We start from the raw sequence: 24,290 nt of genomic DNA, 5'->3' as shown, positions 1-24,290 counted from the left end.
GTTTTGTTTCCAGACAAGGTCTCACTTCATATTCCTTGAGGGCCTGGATGAATGTTAGGTAGACCAGACTGAACTCAAACTTGCAGAGATCCTCCTGTCTTTGCCTCCCACATGTGGGGATTAAAAGTGTGCACCACCACACCTCTTATATTCTTATGCATGTATGTATGTATGTATGTATGTATGTATGTATGTATGTATGTATGTACGTATTATGTGGTATACGTACAATGTGAGTGTTGTGCATAGTCATGGAGAGGCCAGAGGAAGTCTTCTCTCACTGTCTACCATATTACCTTGATGCCTGGTCACTCACTAACTCTGGAATTAGACTGATAGCCATCAAGCCATATTAATCCTCCTGCCTCAGTTTCTAGGAGTGCAGTAACCATGATCATGCTTGGCTTTTCACATGGGTACTGGAGATTTGAACCCAAGTCCTCATGTTTGAGCAGCAATTGCTCTTCTCCCTTGGGCTTCCTTCCCAGACCCTCTCTGTGTTCTGCTCTGTGTTATTTCTTGAGTGGACATGTATGTAACACCCAGTGTCTGTCAGCCACTGCCCTCTGCACTAGGGCTCAGGCACAGAGCCGAGGCTGGAAGTCCCCCATCTTCTTGGAGTTTACAGTTTAATGAAGACAAAGTGGATATGCTGCCACACAGTGAGAGAACAGGAAGAGAAGGCAGGCCACAGCTGCAGGGAAGTCTTCCCCGGAAAGGGGTGATGACCTGTCACCCGGGTTAGGAGCTTAGAGGGGACATTCGAGTGGAGGTGGCATTTTATTTTAGGACTGTCTTGAATGATGTAATGGGAGTGGACAGTTGACACAAAAGTGCTCCTTGCTGGAGTCAGCAAGAGGAGTAGTCCCTGTGCCTCATCAGGGTTTAGAAAATGGATTTTGACTCACAAAGGGGAGTGGGGAGACAGATAGCCCAGGAGAGAGTAAGTTTGGGACCTTCTATTTCCCAGAGTGGCCAGCCTGGCCTCTACTTTGGTCACTGAGCTGAGCTGTAACCAGTAGTGCAGTATTTGGAAGCTATGCTGACTGAGATTTTACTTCTTTGGGAGGCAGCTTTGGACTTTAGGAAAGAGAATTCTCCCCCTTTTTTTCAAACATGTATTTATTTATTATATATAAATACACTGTCGCTGTCTTCACACACACCAGAGGAGGGCATCAGATCTCATTCCAGATGGTTGTGAGCCACCATGTGGTTGCTGGGATTTGAACTCAGGACCTCTGGAAGAGCAGTCAGTGCTCTCTTAACCACGGAGCCATCTCTCCAGCCCAGGAAAGAGAATTCTTGATCTGGCCTTTGTTGATGTGACCTTAGAACCTGCCCGGTTTGTTTAGTCTAAGTCTCCCCACAATAATTAGGTTAATAACAGCCAGTGCACCGGAGCCTGGTGAGAACTGTATATGCTATTCTGACACTTTAATAAGAGAATTGGATGTATGTCCATGTGTCTGTGTATGCCACACGTATGTAGGTGCCCACATTGCTGGAAGAGATCATCAGATCCCCTGGAACTGGAGCTACTGGTTATTGTGAGCTGCCTGACATGGCTGCTGAGAACTGAACTCGGATCCTGGGGAAGAGTAGCAAAAGCTCTTAACCACTCAACGGTCTCTTTAGCCTGCATCACATCACTACACTCTTAGCCACAAATGTGATGTCAGGGTAAGCTTTTCACATACCTATCTCACTCCCAAGGCATGCCTAAGCTGTCACACTTAGGGACTAACACAGGAACTGCTCACATGTCCCATAGAGGCACCTTACTTTGCAGTTATTTTTAGCCTTCGACTGGATAACTGATGTAGAACCTGTAGGTTTGAGAGGCCAGCTTATCATGGACGAGGGCTCAGAAAATGCCTGGCGTGTTCCACAATCCCCATAAATGTGCCTCTGAAGCCTTGGAAAGCCAATGGTGGGGAGACTGCTGACAGAGTTGGACTCTCCAGGCCTGGGAAGCACCTCAAATTAAATCAAGGGTATTTATGGAAGGGCTGTCTCTGGCTCTTGGGCTCACTCCAGGCAGTTTGATACTTTGGCCCTTGCTCACTGGGAGACACCCAGTCTGAGCCACCAAGCACCTCCCTCTCTTGCCCAACCGCCCTGCATGGTTTTGTCTCGTTTCCGTGGTTGAATGACTTCGAGTTTGAGGGGCTTCTCTTGGGCAACTGTGGTGTTGTCGTCTCTGTCCCTCTTCCTCTCAGCCCCTCCCTCACGAGCCTCTGACCTCCAGAATCCTGCAAGTCACCCTCTGAGTTAGTCAAGATGACTATCAAGATAACATAGGCCTCTCAGGTTTTGTAAGTTGTGTTCTCACAAGTTTTCCTGGATAATCAAATGAAGCATGTAACTCGGTGAAGTTAGCCCACGGTTGTCATTTTTCGTCCCTTTCTTTCCTGTCACCTTCCTTGCAACAGAGGTCACGCTGGCCTTCAACTCTTGATTTGTACGCCCCTACCTCTCAAATGCTAGAATGAGAGGTACTCAGAACTAAACCTGGCTGGAACTCTTATCTGTTTATAAATGAAGAATGCTAAGGCCCAGAATAGTCAAGTAGTTAGCCTAAGGTCACACAGTAAGGAAATGGCTTTTCTTCCTTCCCTCCTTCCTTCCTTCCTTCCTTCCTTCCTTCCTTCCTTCCTTCCTTCCTTCCTCCCTTTCTCTCTCTCTCTCTCTCTCTCTCTCTCTCTCTCTCTCTCTCTTTCTTTCTTTCTTTCTTTTTTTCCTTCTTTCTTTCTAACCTAACACATGTAACAACCTCACCCTGGTGTGGTGGGTTTCTTTCTTAAAAAAAAAAAAAAGTTCGTTTGTTTTGTTTGTTTTGAGACAAGGTTTTACAATGCAGCTTTGACTGATCCTGGAACTCACTATACAGATGAGGCTGGCCTCAAATTCACAGAGAGCTGCCGTGTGCGGTCAGAGATGACCCTAGTTCACCATCATGCCAGGCTGTATGCTCTGGGTTTTTACCTGTGTCATTTTAATGTCTCCCAGCTCGTAGGTAGTAGAGCTAAAATTCCTATCCAGGTGCTAGGTGACCAGGTCCAGGCTGCTCTGAACTGGCTTAAGTTATGTTCCCTGCACACTGCTCAGATCCTGTGAGCTCACCCATCCAACCACGTTTGGCTGCTGAGGCAGCATGGGATGCAGGCTTCCTAACACTGGAAGGGGCTTTATAGCATCCTGGCCATGTTCCCAGCAAACATGACTGTATACACAGCCCTTGGACACATGTAGAAAAGCAGGCTCCAGGGGAAGAGCCTGAGAGCCATTGGCACACCGAGTTCAACCATGTCCCGTAGTAGAGTCAAACTCACACCCTAGAGTATGGTGGCTCAGGGTGCTGTGCCTAAGGAGCCGTAGGCTGTGGGCGGAAGAAGTAGGCTGGGAGGTAGTTTTCACCTTCAAATACCTTTTGTGTGGGACCAAGCAGGGCACTGTCACTTCGTTTTTTCATTCTCTCAAATCATGGCATTATTGAGATACAATTCACGTGCCCTAAAGTTTCCTGTTTAGACTAGAATTTTATGGCTTTCAGGAGACTCTCAGAGCCCCCACAACTACCTCCATGATGTAATTCCTAAACATTTTCATTACCTTAAAGAAACTTCAGGGCCAGAAGGATGCCTTAGCAGGCAAAGGAGTTTGCAGCCAAGCTTGGCAGCATGACTTCCCTAGAACCAACATGGTGATAACCTTCAAGTGGTTCTCCAACCCTTACACGCCTTGGCATGAACACACATGCTCACACATGCACGCACACACATACATACTCACATGTAAGTAAATGCAATTAAAACCACTTAATTAAAAAAAGAAACTCCCTACCCATTAGCACTCACTGCCCATCCCCTTGTCTCAGACCTGTCAGCCACGATGGTTGTTCTGCATTGAGGGTGGTCTTGAACTCTGATCTTCCAGCTTCTACTTCCTAACTGTTCAGATGACAGACTGGCTTGATTGCTTTTTCTTTCCAGACTTTCGGGTATATAACCTTGCTTTATTCATCAGTTCAGGGACATTGGGTCTATGTAAGTAATGTCGCTATCATCAGTCATGTCTTGAAAACAAGTGTGACTCTAGGTCTCGAGGTACCACAGGTTTTTTTTCTCCTACTAACACAAGATACTGGGAAATGTAGGAAGAAAATAAATGTAAGGGTTGCAGAGACGGCTTAGCACTTAAGAGCACTGGTTGCTCCTCCAGGGGACCCGGATCCAATTCCCAGCACCTACATGGTAGCTCACACTCCTGTGTCACTCGTCCCAGAAGGTTCGAGACCCTCTTTTGACCTCCTGGGGCATGCACACGGTGCACAGACACATGTATAGGCAAAATACGCAGGCACATAAAATAAACAAGGGGATAAATAAATAGCTTTTTAAAAAGTCAGATGTGGTTTTAATCCCATACTGGCAGATCTGTGAGTTTGAGGTCAGTTTGGTCTACACAGTGAATTCCAGGGCAACCAGGCTACAGAGAGACCTTGTCTGAAACAGAAAAAGGAAATAAGGAAAAAAGTTTATTCCCTACAGTCCTTTAAGTTGGATAGCTTAAAAGCAAAGTGCCTGAATCTCTGGAGACCTTTTTGCTAGGTCACAATGTGGAGGAGCATATCAGGCAGAGAGAGCTGGGAAAACCAGAGTCCCTTTTCAAACAACACACTCTGGAGATAAGTCTCGCCCTCCTCCACAGGTTATGGGGGTCTGGTTTGTTTGTTTTTAGGACGGGGTCTTACTCTGTAGACGACGTTGGCTTTGAATTTACAGAGACTGCCTGCCTCTGCCTCCTGAGTGCTGGGATTAAAGGTGTCTGACACCACACCTGGCAGCACCTTTTCACTTCATACTGTAACCCGGGCTGGCCTCAGACTTGTGTCAATCCTCCTGCCTCTGTCACTCAAATGCTGAAATCACAGGTGTGCACCCTTTAAAGGTCCCCACCTTCTAATCTCATTGTGGTAACATAATTTCCACATGAGTTGGGAGAAGACATTCAAATGGTTTTTATTTATTTGTTTGCTTGCTTACTTGCTTTGCCCTACTGGAGATCCAGCCACTATTTTTTTAAAATTATTCTTTATGTGTGTGGATGTTTTGCCTGCACGTTTGTCTGTGCCTGGTTCCCCACAAAGGGCAGAGGAGGGCACTGGAATGGACAACAGTGTGAGCTGCTATGTGGGTGCTGGGAACCAAACTTGGCTCCTTCAGCAGAATAATGAGTACTCTTAACTACTGGATCATCTCACCAGCTTCTCATCTCCTCTTTAAATGTGTTCTTCCTTTTGTTGTTTTAAAGTGATTCTATTGCTCGAATGCACAAGACAAGCTTAAGCCGAGAGAGCAGTCCGTGGACGACTCATCTTCTGGTTGGGAGGATCCACTTCGCCTTGCAATAACAACCAATCAGTGAACTTGGCTCACTATCAGAACCAAGAGGAATTTAGCATCCTCATCCTTTCTGTTCCTCTCAAAATGCTGTGGACAAGACTGCTTTCTTCATTTCTTTTTTAAGCTTCACTGTGGAAACTGAGACTTCCGCCTAAGCTGTGCAGGGTGGGGTGGTATGTGGTGGCTGTGGGCTGAAGCACTTCTGCCCTGGAAAAGACTGGCCTGGAGGCTCCTCCCTCTTTGCTGTGTTCTTGTGAACCACTTAGTCTCTGAAAGCGCTCTCTCTCTCTCTCTCTCTCTCTCTCTCTCTCTCTCTCTCTCTTCTCCCTCTTTTCCTTCCTCCCTCCCTCCCTCTCTCCCTCCCTACTTCTCAGCCTCTCTTCTCCATCTTTCTTCTTTTGGGACTGAGAATGGTCCCAAGGCCTCACTCTTGCTAAGCACATGCTTTGCCAAGAAATCCCACTGAAGCTCTAATTTTCTCTTAGACCTGATATGGGATCTAAGGAGATCGCAGGACAGTTGGGTGCCTGTTTGAGCTCACTTGTCCATTTAAAAACTTACCCATTCCCAAAGGCTTGATTCTCAGTTCATTCACTCCTTCCTTCCTTCCTCCCTCCCTCCCTCTATCCCTCCCTCCCTTCTTCCCAATCTTCCTTCCTTCTGTCCTCTTTCCTAAGTACTGTGCATTGAACCTTGGATCTCTTACATGTTGAGCAAGTCTCTACCCCTGAGCCCAAACCTCTTTTTATTTTTTATTTTGAGTATGACTTCATTAAGTTGCCCAGGCTGGTCTTGAACTTTCCATTCTTCTTCCTCAGCCTCCTGAAGGCTCAGCCTTTCGTTCTTGTTTTCTTTTCTTTTTTCTTTCTTTCATTTTTGGTTTTTCAAGACAGGATTTCTCTGTGTCATCCTGACTGTCCTGGAACTCGATCTGTAGACGAGGTTGGCCTTGAACTCACAAAGATATGTGCCTCCCAAGCGCTGAGATTAAAATCATGGGCTACCACACCCAGCCCTCAGCCTCTGATTCTAAATTTGACACTTGCTTCTCAGTGAGGACCGATCTGGCCTCGGAGGGGAGGCACTGGAAGGTGATATTGAAGATACTGTGCCTCCCACATTCTATCATCTCCCTGCCCCCAGGACCTGGGTTGTAAACTTCACCCGAGTGTCCAGTTTTTCTGCTATAAAAAGGAGATTAGACACACCTCACGGGGCTATTAGGATCAAATGACTTTTGGAAAACATTCAGTCAGTGACTTGCACTGTCATTAAAACAGTACAATGCACCCATCCCGCCACTCCAGACGGAGTTAATGCAATGGCAGGTCAGGGCTGCCAGGTTCTGAGGAGCAGACACAGAAGAGGTCATGAGCTACTGTCAGAGCCACTGTAATAGAGGCATGTTTAAGGCTCTCTGCAGGTAGAGAGGAAGGGTGTGGCAAGGTGGCTTAAGCAGAAGGAAGTGGTGAGGGAAGGGTTGGGTGGCAGTGTGGCAGGTGGCCCTTTCTCTGCAGGGTAGATGAGAGGCCCAGGGACTTCTGGAGTGGGAGGAGCCTCCTCCTGGTGGCTTTTACTTTCACCAATGCTGATGCCTGATGAGTGGCCTGTCTCTACCGAGGGGGAATGGACTGGCCTTTGACTTACAGATCCAGATCAGGAGCCAGCAAGAGGGCACAGAGGATATGGGAGCTTGCCACCAAGCCTGAGGACCTGGGCTTCATCCTTTGGAACCCACATGATGGAAGATGAGAACCTACTCCTGTAAAGTTGTCCTCTGACCTGGACACACACACACACACACACACACACACACTCTCAACAATCAATCAACCACACTAGATGGGACATAAACTTGACTCCTTTCCTCTCAAGCACACACTCAAGTCTTTGGGAATCCAAGGCCTGGTGGATGAGGGCTAAGTGAACACTGCTGAGTGGGTTCAAGAGGGAAGAGAGAGACCTGGCTCAGACCTGGGGGCGGGGCAGAGTGATACAAAAGAAGGGGTTTAGCAGTCTTCCCCTGCCATTTAATTGCCTGGGATCCTGGGATCTTTGGCAAGTCTCAACGCTGTCAGGCAGGGCTCAGTTTACTCCCAAGAGGAGACGATAAGCACACCCCTCCTCAAACAGTAAACACCAAGATGGGGTGAGGCAGTGTGAAGACACTGTCACAGAGTCCCCAGCTGCACGCTTTCATTGCAACCTGCTTATGACTGCATTTTTGGAGCGGGTCAGCCAAATGTGGACTCTCCGTGCACGGAGACACACACCGTTCAGCAACAGGAAAGAGTGAAATACCGACAGATGCTCCGACGAAACCGTGTTCCTGAAACACTAAGCTAAATAAAAGCAGCCAGACACAAAAGCCCACACGCTGTGATGCCACTTCTGTGGAATGTTCTCAGGAAGCCAATCCATCCAGAAAGTTGATTAATGGTTGTCAACTTCCAGACAGGGGTAGGGGTGGGGTGGAGAAGGTTGGGGAAAATGGGGAGAGACAGCTGATGAACATGGGGTTTCTTGTGGGGTTGGGGAAGGACCGCACAATCTTAGACACCGGCAACAACAACCTACGGACTCGAGCTCTTCGCATGAAATCTGCGGAATGGGAGTTACAGCCCAGTAAATGTACTTAGAGGAGCCAGCAGCATGTTTGGGAATCTGGTTCCCAGCACCCGGTGTGTGGGCCCAAACAAATGAAGAATTGTACTCTCCTGCCTGCCTTCAGTGTAGTGGGTTCATGTTGCACTCTTGCAATTTTTATTGGCTTATTTGTTTGTTCGTGCACCACACAGATACTCATTGAAGGTCTTTCGAGATTCCGAATTCCGTGTTGGGTCCCACGGATGCACACACACCGCCTGATGTGAGGTGTCTCAGCAGGAGGCAGGCGAGCTGGAGGGGCAGATAGTGGGGATTCCAGGGTGCTGTGAGGGAGAAGAGAAGGACTCCAGGCCAGGAGGGAGGATGCAGAGAGGTTCCTGGAGGGAGATCCATGGTCAGAGGCTCAGGGAGGTGGGGGTAAGGGCAGGGACATGGAGGCCAAGCTGGGCTCTAGGCAGTGTTGCCAAACAGGCACAGGAGCCATTGTGATAGAGATTGGGATCGTGCTTGTTGACTGAACGCTGGTGAGAGAATGCTAGAGAGTGGAGCGTCCCTCTTGGGGGAGGGGAGGCAGGCGTGGTCCTTGTGGCTGGTGCTGCTGAATGAATAGCAAATTGTGTGAAAGAATGCTGGACTCACGGCTTTAATTACCCCCTCTAGATATAGGAGGCCTTTGAAGGTTTGTTTCAGGCTGGCCTTAAACCTGTGATCCTCTTGCCTCAGCCTTAGGAGGGCAGACATATCTGCCTCAGAGCTAGGATCTCACACTTGTGCATGCCAGGCAAGTGACCCACCGCCGAGGAGTGTACACCACCTCTCTAGACATTTAATGTCCCCACAGTGGAATCTCCTCATCAAGCCCATAGACACCTTGATTAAACTCACTGCTTTCCGTTTGCTTTGTTTTGACACAGGGTCTTCTTGGTATCCCCGAATATCCTGGAACTTAATTTAGTTCAGGGTTAACCTCAAACTTGGAGCAGCTCTCCTGCCTCTGCCTTCCAAGTACTGGGATTACAGGTTTTGGTCACCAACCCTGGCTGCTTTTCAGACTTTGTCAGGATTCAGACCCAGTGAGCAAATTTGGATCCAGCGGATCAGGGTGCTTGCCAGTTCTTGCCCTAGGCTAATTTTCACTTACTGCTGGGTTTCAAATCTGGGGTTTTGCGGGGGCTCACTGCCTCTGTTGCTGCACTCAACCTCCCTGTCCTGGGACTTCCCACAATGCTTCTATCATCCAAGGACTTCACTTTCCACAGCAGGCTCTGGCCTTTTCTAAGCTCCGCTACTTTCTGAATGATACTCCCCACTCCGACGCTAAGCTGCCCGAGGTCCTGCCCAGGCTGCGTCTCCTCCCTCTTGTCCTTGTGTCAATGTGTCCTGCCTGGAATGAGCTTCCTTTGCCCTTCTTTCACCTGCATGCTCTCCCCAGCCCTGCTGAGCCTGTGCCGGAGGTCCAAGCATAGGACGTTAGAGGGCATGCTGTATACTGTTTCTGAATTCCAGTTCTCGCCCTGTGGCCTGGCTAAGCAAAAGTCCAGAGGCAGCACGAATACATTAGAGAATGACCTGTTGGAGGCAGTAAGGCAGGGGCCCACACATCCCTTGTCCTACCTGCGCTGGCTCCACTGTCAATGCTTGACATGTATAGCAAGCCACTGGACACCATCCTCAGAACAACCCGGTTTTGAAGGGAATGATATCAGCCCAATCCTAAGAATGAAAGATGAGGCACAGAACAATAGTTCAGTGTGGGCGGAGTCTGGATTCTACTTAGGCATCCCAAGACAGACACAGGACAGAGAAGTCCTGCCAGAGAGACACAAACATGTCATATGAAGCAGAAGGAACACTCTCCTTCTAGTGGGGCTTGGGGTATGGAAAGACAAGCAGGAGCTCAAGGGTCAGAATCCTCAGAGAGAGGATGAAGGCTGTGCTGTGGCAGTGGCTTGTTTATAGTGGCTGATGCATAGTGTGACCGGCAGCTTGGACAGAAGGCCACGTAGGAGAGACACGGCATTCCCAGAGGCTGGGGTCCTGTAACAACAGTGTAGGAGGCTGAGATTCACTGTAGATACCAAAAAGGCTCTACATGTGCACACAGACACACAGACAGACAGACAGACACACACACACACACACACACACCCTGAGAAAAAGAAGACACATGTACTATATATCTTTCTCCTCCCCCGTTCCTCTTCCTTGTGCTCTGTCACCATCCTTTAGTCCCCCCTTTTGGGCGGTATAGTCTCATTCATGTTTGGAATTAGAAAACTATCCTTCAAATTCCTAATCCGGGCTGGAGAGATGGCTCAGTGGTTAAAAGCACTGACTACTCTTCCAGAGGTCCGGAGTTCAATTCCCAGCAACCACATGGTGGCTCACAACCCTCTGTAATGGGATTTGGGATTTGATGCCCTCTTCTAGTGTGTCTGAAGACAGTTACAGTGTACTCAAATATATAAAATAAATAAATCTTAAAAAACAAAACAAAACAACAACAACAAAAATTCCTAATCCTCCTGCCTCCACCTCCCCAGTGCAGGGATTACCGGCATGCACCACATATCTGGCTGTAAGTACATGCATTTTTTTAAAAAAGAATTATTAGGGGTTGGGGATTTAGCTCAGTGGTAGAGTGCTTGCCTAGCAAGCGCAAGGCCCTGGGTTCGGTCCCCAGCTCCGAAAAAAAAAAAAGAAAAAAAAAAAAGAAAAAAAAAAAAGAAAAGAAAAAAGAATTATTATATATGAGTATACTGTAGCTGTCTTCAGACACACCAGAAGAGGGCATCAGATCTCATTACAGATGGTTGTGAGCCACCATGTGGTTGCTGGGATTTGAACTCAAGTGCTCTTAACCACTGAGCCATCTCTCCAGCCCAAGTACATGCATTTTAAACTTAAGATTCTGCGTATCAGAAACAAACATATGGTAGCATGTTTCAGATCTTGGTCTGGCTTATTTCTCTTAACAGGATGATCTCCACTTCCACTCATTTTGCTGTGAACGGCATCATGGTATTTCATGCTTCTTAAAGGTTAAAAGTCCATTGTGGATACTCAGCACATTGGCTTTAGCTGTTTACCTGGTGGTGGGCACCCAGGCTAGATCCATAGTAAAATATGGATGTACAAGGGGCTCAGTGGCAAGTTGACCTAGATTCCTTCAGAATGTTTATTCCTTTTTTTCCAAACAGGATTTCTCCACGTAGCCTTGGCTATCCCAGAACTTGCTCTGTAGACGAGACTGGCTGTGACTTCGGTGATCCACCTGCCTCTGCCTCCGAAGACTGGGATTAAAAAGGCATGTGCCACCACGGGGGTCGGGGGGGAAGGCTGCTTGTAAAAAAAATTTTATTAATTATTTATATAAGTACACTGTAGCTGTCAGACACACCAGAAGAGGGCATCAGATCCCATTACAGATGGTTGTGAGCCACCATGTGGTTGCTGGGAATTGAACTCAGGACCTCTGGAAGAACTTCCAGTGCTCTTAACCACTGAGCCATTTCTCTAGCCCGCTTTCTTTCTCTCTCTCTCTCTCTCTCTCTCTCTCTCTCTCTCTCTCTCTCTTTCTTTCTTTCTTTCTTTCTTTCTTTCTTTCTTTCTTGTGTATATGAGTACACTGTCGCTCTCTTCAGACACTCCAGAAGAGGGCACTGGGTCCCCTTACAGATGATTGTGAGCCACCATCTGATTGCTGGGAACCGAACTCAGGACCTCTGAAAGAGCAAACAGTGCTCTTAACCGCTGAGCCATTTCTCCAGCCCGTTGAGCCATCTTTCCAGCCCAGAGCTGCATATTACAATTTTTTAAAGTTGAGGAAAAAAAAGAAAGAAAGGAAGGAAGGAAGAAAGAAAAGATTGTTCGATAGTTGGAGGCCTGGGTGGAACATGGACTTGGCAGTTACCTCCAAGGCTGGCACAGTTGGAGGTGGCAGAGTAGGTTGGAAGTCCTGGAAATGAGGCACAGGTTGGTGAAAGAGAACTACTGGTCTGCGGACAGTGCATCGCTGTGCGCCTGCGCAGCTGGTTCCACGTGACTGGCCTGCAGTGTCCCACCCACCTACGTCACCAGGCTAGGGAGGAATCTGCAGGAAGAGTGTTCCTGCGGGTTTCTAGAACATCTTTAGAGGCAGGGACTGTTGATTTTCTCTCTTTTCATGTATATATAGTAAGCAAGTGTAGACCAATTTATCCACTTACTTTTTAAAACATTTATTATTTTCATTTTATGTGCATCGGTGTTTTTTGCCTGCAGCCAGGCCTGCATGAAGGTGTCAGATCTTGGAGTTCCAGACAGTTGCGAGTTGCTGCATGGGTGTTAGGATTTGAACTGGGGTCCTCAGGAAGACCAGTCACCGTCTTCTACTGCTGAGTCGTCTCTTCAGCCCCCATTACAATTATTATTTTTAAGTCAGGGTCTCATTATGTAGCCCAGGTTGGCCTCCAAACTCACTGTCTGCTGCAGCCTTTGGAGTGTTATGAGTGTTGGAATTAGGGACATGAAACACTGTGCCTGGTACCATTTTCTATGGAGTGACTTTTCTCTTACTACTTTTTTGGGGGGGGGGGCTGTGGGTGGGGTCTAACTATATCACCTGGGCTGTCACGGAACTGGAGACCTATCTTACCTCTGCCTCAAAAATACTGAGCACTAGGATTTAAGGAATGAGCCACTAAACCTCTCTCTCTCTCTCTCTCTCTCTCTCTCTCTCTCTCTCTCTCTCTCTTCTTTCTCTCTCTCTTTTAAACATTGAAAAATTTATTTTGTGTGTATCAGAGAACAACCTGAGGTAGTAGGCACTCTCTTTTTGCCAGGGGAGTCCCAGGGACAGAATACAGATTTGGCAGCAGGCACCTTTACTTGTCGAGCCATCTCACTGTTCCCTTTTGATTGTTTTAAACGTCTGTGAACATTTCTGCGGCTTTGGGTTTTTTTTTTTTTTTTGGAGCTGGGGACCGAACCCAGGGCCTTGCACTTCCTAGGCAAGTGCTCTACCACTGAGCTAAATCCCCAACCCTTGTGAACACTTCTGAACATCCTTTGATGGATCTAGCTAGTCCTCTTTGGTTGCATACATGCTTAAGAGTGGAACTGCTGACTCTTGAGGTGTATATCAAACTTTAGTAAATAAAGCCAAGGACAGGTCTGCTTTCTCTTTCTTTTTTGAGACCAGGATTCATGTAGCCTAGATTGGCCATAAACCCACTATGTAGCCAAGAGTAAGGTTGACATCCTGATCCTCCTGCTTCTACCCTCTGCAGTGCTGAAATTACAAGTGTGTGCCACCATTCCTGGCTTATGTGCTTTCCCAAAGTGTAGAAGCACATATTCCTGTAAGCAATTGATGGGGTCATCTCTTATCCATTGCTGATAATGTTGGCATTTTAACGTTAGCAACCACCAAAGGGTCTGTGTGTGTTGCTATGACATATATACGTGTGTGTGTGTGTGTGTGTGTGTGTGTATAATAGTATTTTATTTTGTGGGATATATATATATATATAATATATATTATATATATATAATAGTATTTTATTTTGTGGGCTTTTGAGACTAGGTCCTGCTATGACAGATCCCCAAACTTGCAATGACTCTGGGTTTACAGGTATGAGCTGCCATGCTGGGTTCACTCATAGTTTTCACATTCATCTTCTGTGATAACAAATGGGGTGCTTCTCTTTTAACCTCCTGTGAAAGTCTGTCCTTTCTTTAGTAAATTGTGTGTGTGTTGGTGCTGATAGAGCCTGAGCTTGGCACATGGTGGATACGTGTTCTATTGCTGAATTACATCTCCAGTCTCTTGATGATTAGTTTTAAAAGTAATTATTGGCTTTATATATTTCACACCTTTGAACTGCGTGTCTGTGTAGTTCAGGCTAGTCTTGAACTCCTCCTCCTCCCTCAGCCTCTTGAGTTCTGGTGTACCACCCACAACCACAGGATTTTTCAGCCTCTTTTTTTTTTTTTTTTTTTTGCAGTTGGATTTTTCTTATCAACCGGGAAGCAGTCTTTAATGTAATGTGGATAGCGATCCTTGGTCATCTGGGCTGCAAAATCTCTTTCTTTCTTTATCTGTCTTGTGACTTTAGAATGAAGTTTTCCCTGAAGTTCATTTGGGAAGGCTCATTTTGACTGTATTAGCAAGAACATTCCAGCAGTTAAGAGCAATGACGAGAAATTTGCATTGACTTGACGTGCTGCAGGATCGACCACACAGATCAATGGACACAACTCAGAAACGGACAATTAGGGCAGAAAATAATGCGTGGACAGACTCCTGATGGATTAAAGGCAAAGTACATTTTTTTAAATGAAAAAAGAAAACTTCTCATGGTAACTAAAATAAAACAAATGAAATCTACCCTTAAAATAATTTAGTGACAAACATCTGAGATGTGTGCGAGTTAATTACTCTAAGTGTGGCTTAGACAGCATTCCAGGCAGAGGGACCCGCCAGAGCAAAGGTTCAGAGGCTGGAGGACAGCCCCGAGCCGGCTCCAAAATCGAACTCAGGACGCCCACACGGAATGCAGGGTTGAAGCCATGCCCGCCCCCACAGTCATCATAATTATGTAAAATACCACTTTTCCCATATATGGTACTTAATATCTGTTCTCCTGTTAGGACAGGACGAAGGGAAAACACGGTTCGCGGGGCGGAGTGTCAGAGTCTCAGACCTTCCCAGCACGCTCCCTCCGGCCCTGGCGCGGCCCAAGCTGCGACCGGAGCCGGGACCTGGAGCCAAGCGCGCCGGAGCCGCCAGCTCTTGATTGGATATAGTCCGCGTCAATCCTGGTCCTGTAACCTGGCTGTCCGTTGGGTCCGCCCCACAAGGCGTGGCTCCCGCCTAGGAAGCGCGGGTGGAAGGTGGGGTGGGCGGAGGTGGGGACAGATGAATCCCAGCCCTCTACTTCCTTTCCTTGTCTATTTATAGGCCGAAAACCTGTCAGTTTAGGCCAGACCCCTATTGGATTGGGCAATGTGGGAAGAGGCGGGCGCCTGGAAGCTCCACCCCCGAGCCGGCGGCGGGCTGTAGACCTGCCCTCCTCTGGAAGGGCGGGGCAGGGCGGGCGGCGAGCACCAGAGCTGGGTGCGGTGAGGCGCGCAGATCACCGCGGTTCCTGGGCAGGGCACGGAAGGCTCAAGAACCTGATCTGCTGTAGCTCCAGTCTCGCGTTCGCCCCACCCCACCGCGCCGCCCGAGCGCTCGAGAAAGTCCACTCGGAAGAACCAGCGCCTGTTTCCCGGGCAGATCCAGGTTCAGGTGAGCGAGCTCTGCCGGTATGTCCCGCCCCGGAGCTGCCGAGCGCGCGCGCGCGGCGACCAGACTCTAGGCGTTTGGGGTCGGCGGCCCTGTGGTTCTCCGCCTCCGCGTGGCTGGTTTCGGCGCGGTCGGGTGCGACTCGACTTCGCATCCTCATCCGAGGGGTGATAGGCAGCGAGGCCTCGGGGTTAGGGAGCCAGGGGGACACAGTCCCCGTCCCTGCCGGACGCCTTCCCAGTCCGGGCACTGGGAGCTCGGCCTGCTCCTGTCGCCACTGTGTTCCCTCCTCCCTGACGGCCGGCTCGGGCAAACTTTTTAACCCCTTCGGGGACGCTGCAGTCTCTGAGCCCTGGGCTGAGCTCGCCAGATGAGGTCGTGGGCTCCGGGCAGCGGCTCCTTTGTAAGTTTGGCAAAGGGAGGTAACGGGCAGGCGGAGACCGCTTGGCAGCTGTCAGGGCGTCCTCCTGAGTCAGGATCGGTCGGTCCTGCTGCAGACATTGCGCCTGGCTGTGTTTCCGCCGTCCGCTGCGGACTTCCTCATTTGTCCGTCAGCCCTCGGGCCGGGAGGGGGCGGAGAGAGGTACTCTGGGTGCGTGGGAAAAGGGGACCCAGCTGCCGCGGGGCTCAGGGCGCCGGAAAGACCCCCCCCCCGTCTGACCTCATTCAACCTTGGATTTCTATTGCCCGAGGTCGAAAGGCCTGGGTCTGCCTGCAGCTGTCCCGCCGCCCAGGCAGGCGTGCACCTGATTCCACCGCACCTTGGGACGCCACGCCCGGGCCAGTCTCTGGGAGCTGGCCCTGACTTTAAGTCCAGGCCCGACAGCCGCTTCTTTTATGTTTGGTTAGAGGCGGAGTTTTGAAGACATCCCCCACTTCCTTGCGCTGGGGTCTTCACCCCATCCAGTTCTGGAGCCACGCCTAGGGCAGGAACTGCACCCAGCTCCTCCCGGTCCCCATCTCTCCCAGGCAACGGAGTCAGTACCCTCTAGGACTTGCTTGCGGGCTGTAGTGAAACTGAGGGCTGAGTGGGCCCGGGCGGGTGCCTGAGGCCCCACCCAGCGGTGTTAGGGAAAAGGTTCCTGGGAAGTTCCAGGTCTTAGAGACCGGGAGGCTGCCTCTGCTGGGCTGTGGAGAGGTCCACTGGTTTCTCAGTTCTCGGAGCGGTTTTCTGGATTAGCAAGCTTTCAAAGTAACTTGTGTGTTCCCTATGGCCGCACCTATATTAAAATTGAAACGATACAGATTAGCTTGGCCCCTGCTTAAGGATGACATGCAAATGCATTGAGTTCCATATTTTTAGCCAACGCAAACTGGCGTGTCTCAGCCATCTCTGGGCAAGTATCTCTAAGAGTGGCTCACTCTCAAGCAGGACTAGGAGGTCTCTGCCCCCCAAGGGACTTCCTCCTCTGCTGTATGCCAGCCTGCCTCAGGAACCCCACCTGGAACTCTCAAGCCACTAGGCAAGTCTGTAACCCGCCCCGGAGCCCCTCCCAAGCCTTGGACCAAGTGAAAATAAAGCTTTTTGAAAGAGCATAAAAAATAAAAAAATAAATAAAAAGGTAACTTGTTCACAGAAACATTGTAGCCATTTTTGACTCCACTGTCTAGAGTCCAGGCTGATAACTTCACCTGGAGGCCTACCTCCCTTTCTGTTAAAGAGCTAAACTGCTTGAAGGCCCGTTTAGACAATCACTCAATATCAGTCAATTAATATACAAGGTTGTTATGGGTGGGGGTGGGGGAAGGGCCTATAGATGTGTAATTGAGCAAATATTTAACCTGCTTCTGCCAGGGACTTGGCCAGGTGCTGTGTGTGGGGGTGGGGTGGGGTGGGTGAGAATTGAGTAAGACCTGGCCGCCCCTGCTCAGAGGCACTCAGGGGAGTGCTGAGACAAAACCAGTAGGTGACTGAAGTGGAGACGTCGGGAGCCCCAGAAAGGTGCTGTGAGGCATAGGATTACCCTGTGAGAGCCTGCTGTCCTCCTGAAGGGACTTGTGTCCTGGGGAAATCTGAAGGCATTAAAGAGCAGAGTGGTAGACTAAGACACAAAGACAGCTTGTGGTGTGTCCCAAACAAGCCACAGACAAAGGACTCAAGGAATTCCTAGGCTCAGGGGGCCACTGCTGTCCAGGGGAGGCAGGGCAACCACCATGAGGAAGAAAGACATTTTCAGGCTTGACAAACTGAGGCAAGCACGTGGTGAAGGAAAGTGGGGAGTCATTTAGTGGATAATTGGGGAGCAGTTAAAATAAAAGCATCGAGGGATTGCTTAGTGTAGTTTGAGAGCCACTGTGCTTGCTGTGTGGGTGACACCTCCAGATCTTAGCTCCTACACTCAGCAGGTCTTGGCGGGGGAGGTGGGCAGAACCAGGTTCCCCTCTAACTAGCACTGGCAAGTTGTGTTGGGGAGGCTTTTGCTAGCCCTGGGTGGGGAAGGGAAGCTGAGAGGTAGGAACTCTCAGTGGAGCTTAGTGGGGCTTCTGGTCTGAAGGGCAGGCAAGGGGAGAGGAGAGAAAGGACAGGGTCCTGGTTTTCTTGTTTTCTATCAATTTTGAACTTTTTAACCAAAGAGTTTGGAGACGAGGCAACTTCTCTTTTGTGGAAGGAAGGGTGCAAGTTAATCACAGCCTGCCTTTTGCCTGGTTTTGCTCTAGAAAAAAAAACAAAACAAGGATCTCTTAGCTCTTTAAAGAAGAGGAGAAGCACACTAAGAAATGCAACATTGTCCCTAGCCTGGTAGGGAATTGCTAGAAATGGGGTTGGCTGGAGTTTCCCTCACTTCCTCTTCTCACTAATCCTTCAGTAAAGTGCTTAAGACAGCCCCTACCAGCTTGACATCTTTATTTCAAAAGGAGAGGAGGGCTTTAGCTGTTGTTTTCCTTCTCTTGGTGGGGGAAGGAGCTAAAGCCAGGAGGGAAAAAAAAATCCTTGCCTTGACAGCTTCCTCCAAGCATCATGTTCCAAAAATATTTAGAATAAGAAAGTCTGTGTGTTCTCTTAATTAAACAAACGTCCTAATTTACTGAGCACAAAACAGCATCTCTACCACAAGGGCAGGAAGTGCATTTTCCTTTCGTGCTGCCCTACAGAATCACTGCCTCTCTGCTTTAACCCCTGGTGCTCTGAGCCCCTGGGTCAGGTCCTCTGGTGACAGCAGAACAGTGCCCTGGCTCCTAGGCAACTGGCTCATACATCTCCTTAAATAAAAAAAAAAAAAAAAAAAAAAAAGAAAAGAAAAATAAGCTCTCAGGAAAGAAGTAAATAAAGACAGATTCTAACTTAAGGCAATCGGTTCCTCTCTTCCACCATGTGGCCCTTGGGACTCAGACTCGGTGGCAAGAGTCTTTAGTCTACCAAGTTGACTCCAGAATCTCATTTTTAAAGTTGGGAAAAGGGAGTCAGGGAAAGAACTTTAACTGTGGTAATAGGCAGAGTTGAAATCTTTAACTCTCCTACCAGCGTTGTGACATTGCACACATTACATAATTCCCTAAGCCTCAGTTTTCTCACCTGGAACATGGGAATCAATTGCACCTACTCTGCAGAGCTAGATGCAAGAACCAGAGGAGTAGTCGGTGCAAAAGTGCAAAAGGCCTGGTACACAGTGGCTGTCTACATTTTTCTTATTATTTTAAACAGTTTTACCAGTCTTGCCTCCTTAGGTGACTATGTGAGGGTGGAGGGTAGACTCTTTTCTTAGTTCCTAACTCAGTGTTTCTCCACCCTCTAACAAGGGGTGCATGTATCATGTGATGGTTGCGGTTGACTGAGGGGGGCCAAACTGATGAAGACGCAGTAAGTGGTTTTCAGTCCCCTCTGCTGCTGATTTGGGGTGCACTTGCTTACAGATGTGGGCTGAATGACCTGCTGTGAGGTGCTGGCCTAGGCAGGAGTTGCTCATACTGGCTGTGGTTTCTGCTTTTTCTCTAAGACATGACAACCCCTAGATGACAGACAGGCAAGGGTAGTATAGGAAAAACAACTGTGTTGTCCAGAGGCCTGGCTTCCAGTGGTAGTGCTGGCAGAGGGTAGGTTTGATTGTGTTAGCGAGGACCATATTCCCTGTAAGACAGAAGTAGTTTGTGTGCCTGTTGGCCCACAAAGGTGCCTGGGAAGCTCTACAGTTGAGGGACTACTGCCCTTCCAAACACCTCTGCTTCCCACTTGAGTTCTTTGTGGGTGGGATATATATAGCATGTACGTGCATGTGTCTTAAGGCCAGGAGCTAGAGGAGGCCAGAGAGGTGTGGGGGTTTCCCCCTTCAGCTAGAATTATAGGCAGTTGTGAATCACACGATGTGGGTACTGAGAACCGAATGCTAGTCCTCTGCCAAATCAGTACATTTAACCACAGAGCCGTTCCTCTAGTCCTGGGCACACCTCTTTTTCCAAGGTAATTGACACTGTCTGTTGAAGCATAGTCCCTTCTAACTTCGTTCTAGGAATTCACCCCGCAGATAAACTTGACTGTGCAGAAGGAAACGTCTGAGGACAGTCATTGTGGCATTGTCAGAGAAGAAGGCAGGAAACGAGCTCACTGTCCATTAGAAAGGTCACTGTAATCATGGGGCAGCTGCACAGCGGAAATCCTTGCAGCCCTTAAAAGACAGGCTCATCTCTATGTGCTTGCAGGGCATGCTCTCCAGGGGGATGAAAGAGCACAGCTAGATATTACAATGCACTCAGTTCCCATTCATGGAGAACCTTTTGCTTCTCTGTTCATTTGTTGAGGCAGGATCTCACTGTGCGAGGTCAGGTTCCCCTCTGACTTTCCACCCCTGACAGCTTGAACGCTGGGATTACAGCCCTGTGCCGTCACAACAGGCTTGGGTGCAAAGGGCTTACACATGGGCGGACTTGCTCTTCTGGCCTAGAACACTTTGGGTCCTGTTTTCCTCAGCCTCAGTGACAGATGTACTCTCCTGATAATGGGCCCATCACCCACTCCAGCCTGGGAAATATGAGTGGTGATTACTTTTTCTTTTGCTATGACAAAAAGAAGCTTGCATGTGTTTTTTATTGTTGAGGTATCACTATGTAGACCAGGCTGCCCTGGAATTCATAAGAGATCCATCCACTTGCCTCTGCCTTTTGAGTGCTGCGGTTAAAGGTGTGTCCCCTTTTTCAACTTGGGGTCAGAGCATTCCAGAATACACTCCTTTCTGCTCTGCCTCAGGTATCGATCACCCAGACATCTGCTCTATGGTTATTGATGCATGGCTATGGAAAAGCTCAAGTTTTTGAGACCATATGATCAAAGAGGATCATGGTGACTTGGGCAGGGGCGGCTGACCTTGGTCTCCAAGGAGGGCCACTGTCAGCCTTGAACAGTGGACACTGGAGAGGCTGCCCGCTCTGCTTATTGTATGCTGGGATCCTTTTCCAGGGCAGCCTGAGCAAGCGCCTCCCAGGGTTCTGAGTAGGACCCGCCCCACTGCCAGACACTGTGGAAAGTAAGAGTGGTGTGAGTCACCCTAGATGGAGGACCGTGAGCCAGGCTCTAAAGTAGGCCTGCCACCACATGGGCAGGCACTTTTGAAGGCTGATGCCTATGTGTTGTCTCCTCTGGGGCACAGGGGATCTGATGTGGATCTCTTTAAAAAGGACCAGAGGCAAGCTTGTGCTGGAATTAGTCAGGGTCCCTCTTTGACCAGTTCCCTAAGCCTGAGGTGATTCAGCACGGGGCAGGTGGCTGGAGAAGGAGGCTCCTGGCTGACCTTGGCTGAGGTCTCTCTAGCTTCAATCTAGTTTCGAATGCCCAGGACACACACACACACCCCCCACAACCCCCCCCCCCCCCCCCCCCCGTCCCTTGTGGCTGAGGAGCTTGCAATGCTCTCTGGAAGGAAGCTGCTGGTGAGTAGTAGGGCTTCCTGCAGGACAGGTCGGGCTGCTGCCCGGAGGTACAGGTTGCTGATCTTTTCCATCCCCCAAGTTACTTCCTTGTAGCTGCACTGATTCCAAGGTCCTTATATGGTGCTTTATGAGATGCTTTGCAGAGGAAAAGGGGGCCTCCCAGGGAGGCCTCTATGGTCCCCATGGGCCAGACGCTTGTCTCTAAAAAGTTTATGCATTGGGATAGCCATAGGCGAATTCCTTTCTTGTATAAGGCTGTCATGGACCAAGAGGACATTTGCAGTTTGGGCACTTGACCCTTAGATTTCCTAAAGTTCTTCTCCCTGCAGTGCTGGGAGTCAAGCAATCCCAAGGCTGAGATGCTAGGCAACTACTTTGCCAATGAGCTTTTCCCAGAACTATTCTCCAGCCTCTGAATATTGATTGGAATTATAAATGGTGTTCTGACTAAAAGAAAAACCATCAGTGCTGGGTCTGGTGGCTCATACCTTCAATCCCAGCACTCAGAAAGCAGAGGCTGGCAAATGTCTGAGTTCAAGGCCAGCCTGCTCTACATAGAAAGACTCTGTCTTTGAAAAAAGAAACCAAACCAAATCTAAAAGCCCCTTCTGTTGAATTTGCTTACAGTGTAGAGTGTCTGAGCCCAAGGCAGGGGTCTTGGGTGTGGCGACTGGAAGAGTATTTTTTTCTCCCCATGTTGGTGAGTACTTGCCCAGGACTCATGCTGAGAGTTGCTCTTGGCTTCACTCTGAGGCAGGGGAAAGTGCTTTTGAATGGCACCATCTTTCCTGGCTATTGTGAGAGTCCTTTAGCCTGCCCTCAAAAACCTCCCTCCCCTGAAACGTCTTCTCCTTTGAGGCAGTAAGTTCAAGAATGGGGGAGGGGGAGGGTTTGTCTGAACTTCTTCCAGTTGGGTGGGGCCCTCAGGCAAAAAAGTTTCCCACAGCTAAAAAACAAAACAAAACAAAACAAAAAAGAAAAGAAAAAGAAAAAAAAAGTAAGAAATTAGTATCTCTTCTTGGGTAGTGCCAAGCGGAATGGTGGGCCATCCAGAAAGCCACTCTGGCACTGGTCCTCCAGCCAGTCTGAATTTCTAGTAACTTTGGCTCTAAGTCTCAGGATCGGTAACTTTTTTGTATTTTCAATACAAACATGGTAGAAGGAACAAACCAAGGCGTTTTGGTTTTGGCTTCAGGCAGATCGTACATACCGCCTGCTGCCTGCCGCTCGCCTAGCTCGCCTACTCCCTGCGCTTGCTTGCCTCAGTTCCCCCATGCAAGCATGGAGACGCCAGCTTTGAAGGGGTGCAGTCTTCATCTTTCCCCCTGCCCTCCCCTCATACACTGTTCTCAGCATCATTTCTCCTCAGACGGGTGGGAAATGCATGTTCAGGTTTTAAAGGTTTTAATGTATTCTACAGAGCTGTTCCTCAGTGACAAGCTAAGTGACAGTGGGCTGGACGCTAGGCTTGATGTTGAGACTTCTGAGGCCAGCCCCTTGTGGATCCTTCCCCTCCTACGACACAGCTCAGCTTGTTACTCTGATCTGAGCTGGCTAAGCATTAAGAAAAAAGGGTTTACAAGGCAGCAGCGGCATCTTTGTGTAGAATGTGTTTCCTGTGTTTTATGTGAAGTCACTGGGCTGGAGAAGGCAGCTTCCTGTGTGATAAACATGAAGGGCCAGGCATGAAACACTGGATGATTTAACCTAACTAGGCCCGAAAGGGAGCCAGGGCTAAGCATCTTAGAGCTCACTGGACTTCGAGGCCTGGAAAGTGAAAGGCTGGTCCCTTTCCTTTGTGGTCCCTGCCTCACATTGGGCTGGATACAGAGTCAGCTTCAGTCTTTGCTGCTTGAACAGAATTGAGATCTCCATCATGCCCCTTTTTGAGATGAGTTTCTGTTGCTGTGCTAAAACACCATGACCTAAAGCAACTTGGGGATGAAAGTTGTTTTTTAAAATTAGGTTTATATCTGTAGTCTTTCATGAAGAGAAGACAGGGCAGGAACCTGGAGGCAGGAACTGAAGCAGAGGCCATGGAGGAATGCTGCCTACTACTGCCTCCTTGTTCCTCATAGCCTTGCTTGCAAAGAGGGTGGACTGGTCTTCTCAGTTTTCCCCTTCATGGACTGTGAGCTTACTAAAGAGTAGCATCATCCCCATTGCTGCTGGTCACTCACCGAGGCCTCCTGTACCATGGTGTTTAGTTGAGGGGTGGGGCAGGTGAGAGGACCATGGCTGCCAGCATGAATTCAAGCCCAGGATGACTTTGCAGTTGTGGGACCCAGTGGTGCCCCGCTAGGGACTGTGGCCAGAAGCTCACTGCTGTCTTAACAGGTGGGCTCTTGCCCTATCTGTGCATTGTGTACTGTTCCTCTGTCTGTCCTCCTATCCAGCCCTTAGTTATTCAGTAACCACACTGGATAACGTGGGTTTCCCATGCTCAAAGATGGACCCCAGGGCCAGGTACTGGGAGCTACAGAAAGTGTGGTTTCTCTTTGTAGGAACTGATGGTCTCTGGCTCATACAGGAGAGCAGGCCTTGGGTGTCTGAGAAGGCTGCCTAGAGGAGGTGGCACTTGGGCTGATTACAGAATCAGAGCACAGGGCACGACGTGTCCAAGGATCAGGGATGAGATCTTGCTCAGGCATTTCGCTTTGTTTAGGAGTGATTCAGATTGGCGAAGGTTCTGTGACTCACTGACTGGTGAAAGGTTCCCCCTTTTGTAGGCCCTAGCCTTTTCAGAGCCCAAGGTAGCCTGTGGAGACCTGCTTTCCTTGAGCCATTTTCTGGTAAGTAGAGTGCTCCCTTCCACTCCCAGGTCATTAACTACTGATTGGGTGTCCTCTGGTTGGGTGGTCAGATATCAAGTTATTCCCAGTCAAAGGACTTGAGGTGAGACTTTTCATGGAGAATTGTGAAACACCATTGCTACTGAAAACAGTGTCCTGTTAAAGTTGAGAAGAGAAAGTAGGAGCTTGTTGTTTGCAGCACAAACATGTGGACAAAGCTGGCAAGAAGCACACACCATTGAAGTTTCCAGATTACCTGCACATATAAGTACTCACACACATGTATGTACAGGAACACACACACACACACACACACACACACACACACACACGCACACACACACGCAGGCTTGT

The 24,290-nt window shown here is 48.9% G+C and overlaps 1 protein-coding gene, 1 long non-coding RNA gene and 1 other non-coding gene across 13 annotated transcripts in view; 2 read left to right on the top strand and 1 right to left on the bottom strand.

The window, feature by feature from the left end:
* Window positions 1–8,142: 8,142 nt before the first annotated feature.
* On the bottom strand, window positions 8,143–12,062 carry LOC102553569 (uncharacterized). Of its 11 annotated transcripts, none has more exons than XR_015624869.1 (4): window positions 11,929–12,062; window positions 9,630–10,052; window positions 8,901–8,960; window positions 8,143–8,613 (listed from the first exon to the last, which is right to left on the bottom strand). It is a non-coding gene; the product is annotated as an uncharacterized LOC102553569 (long non-coding RNA). The 11 variants fall into 11 exon arrangements; XR_015624873.1 differs by having other exon boundaries at window positions 8,143–8,610; XR_015624875.1 differs by having other exon boundaries at window positions 8,143–8,392; window positions 11,929–12,036.
* Window positions 12,063–15,130: 3,068 nt separating this feature from the next.
* Window positions 15,131–24,290, top strand: part of Myh9 (myosin, heavy chain 9) — an 80,752-nt gene continuing 71,592 nt past the window's right edge. The window contains 1 exon segment of the mRNA NM_001305877.2: window positions 15,131–15,288. The gene's annotated coding sequence lies outside the window, so the exon portion shown is untranslated.
* On the top strand, window positions 16,485–16,586 carry LOC120093913 (U6 spliceosomal RNA). The gene has a single exon (XR_015626286.1). It is a non-coding gene; the product is annotated as a U6 spliceosomal RNA (small nuclear RNA).

Source organism: Rattus norvegicus, chromosome 7, assembly GCF_021556685.1.
Source record: "Rattus norvegicus strain SHRSP/BbbUtx chromosome 7, alternate assembly SHRSP_T2T, whole genome shotgun sequence".
Classification (NCBI taxonomy): Eukaryota; Metazoa; Chordata; class Mammalia; order Rodentia; family Muridae; genus Rattus; species Rattus norvegicus.
Note: the sequence above shows the minus strand (reverse complement) of the source record. Positions and strands in the feature narration are given on the sequence as shown.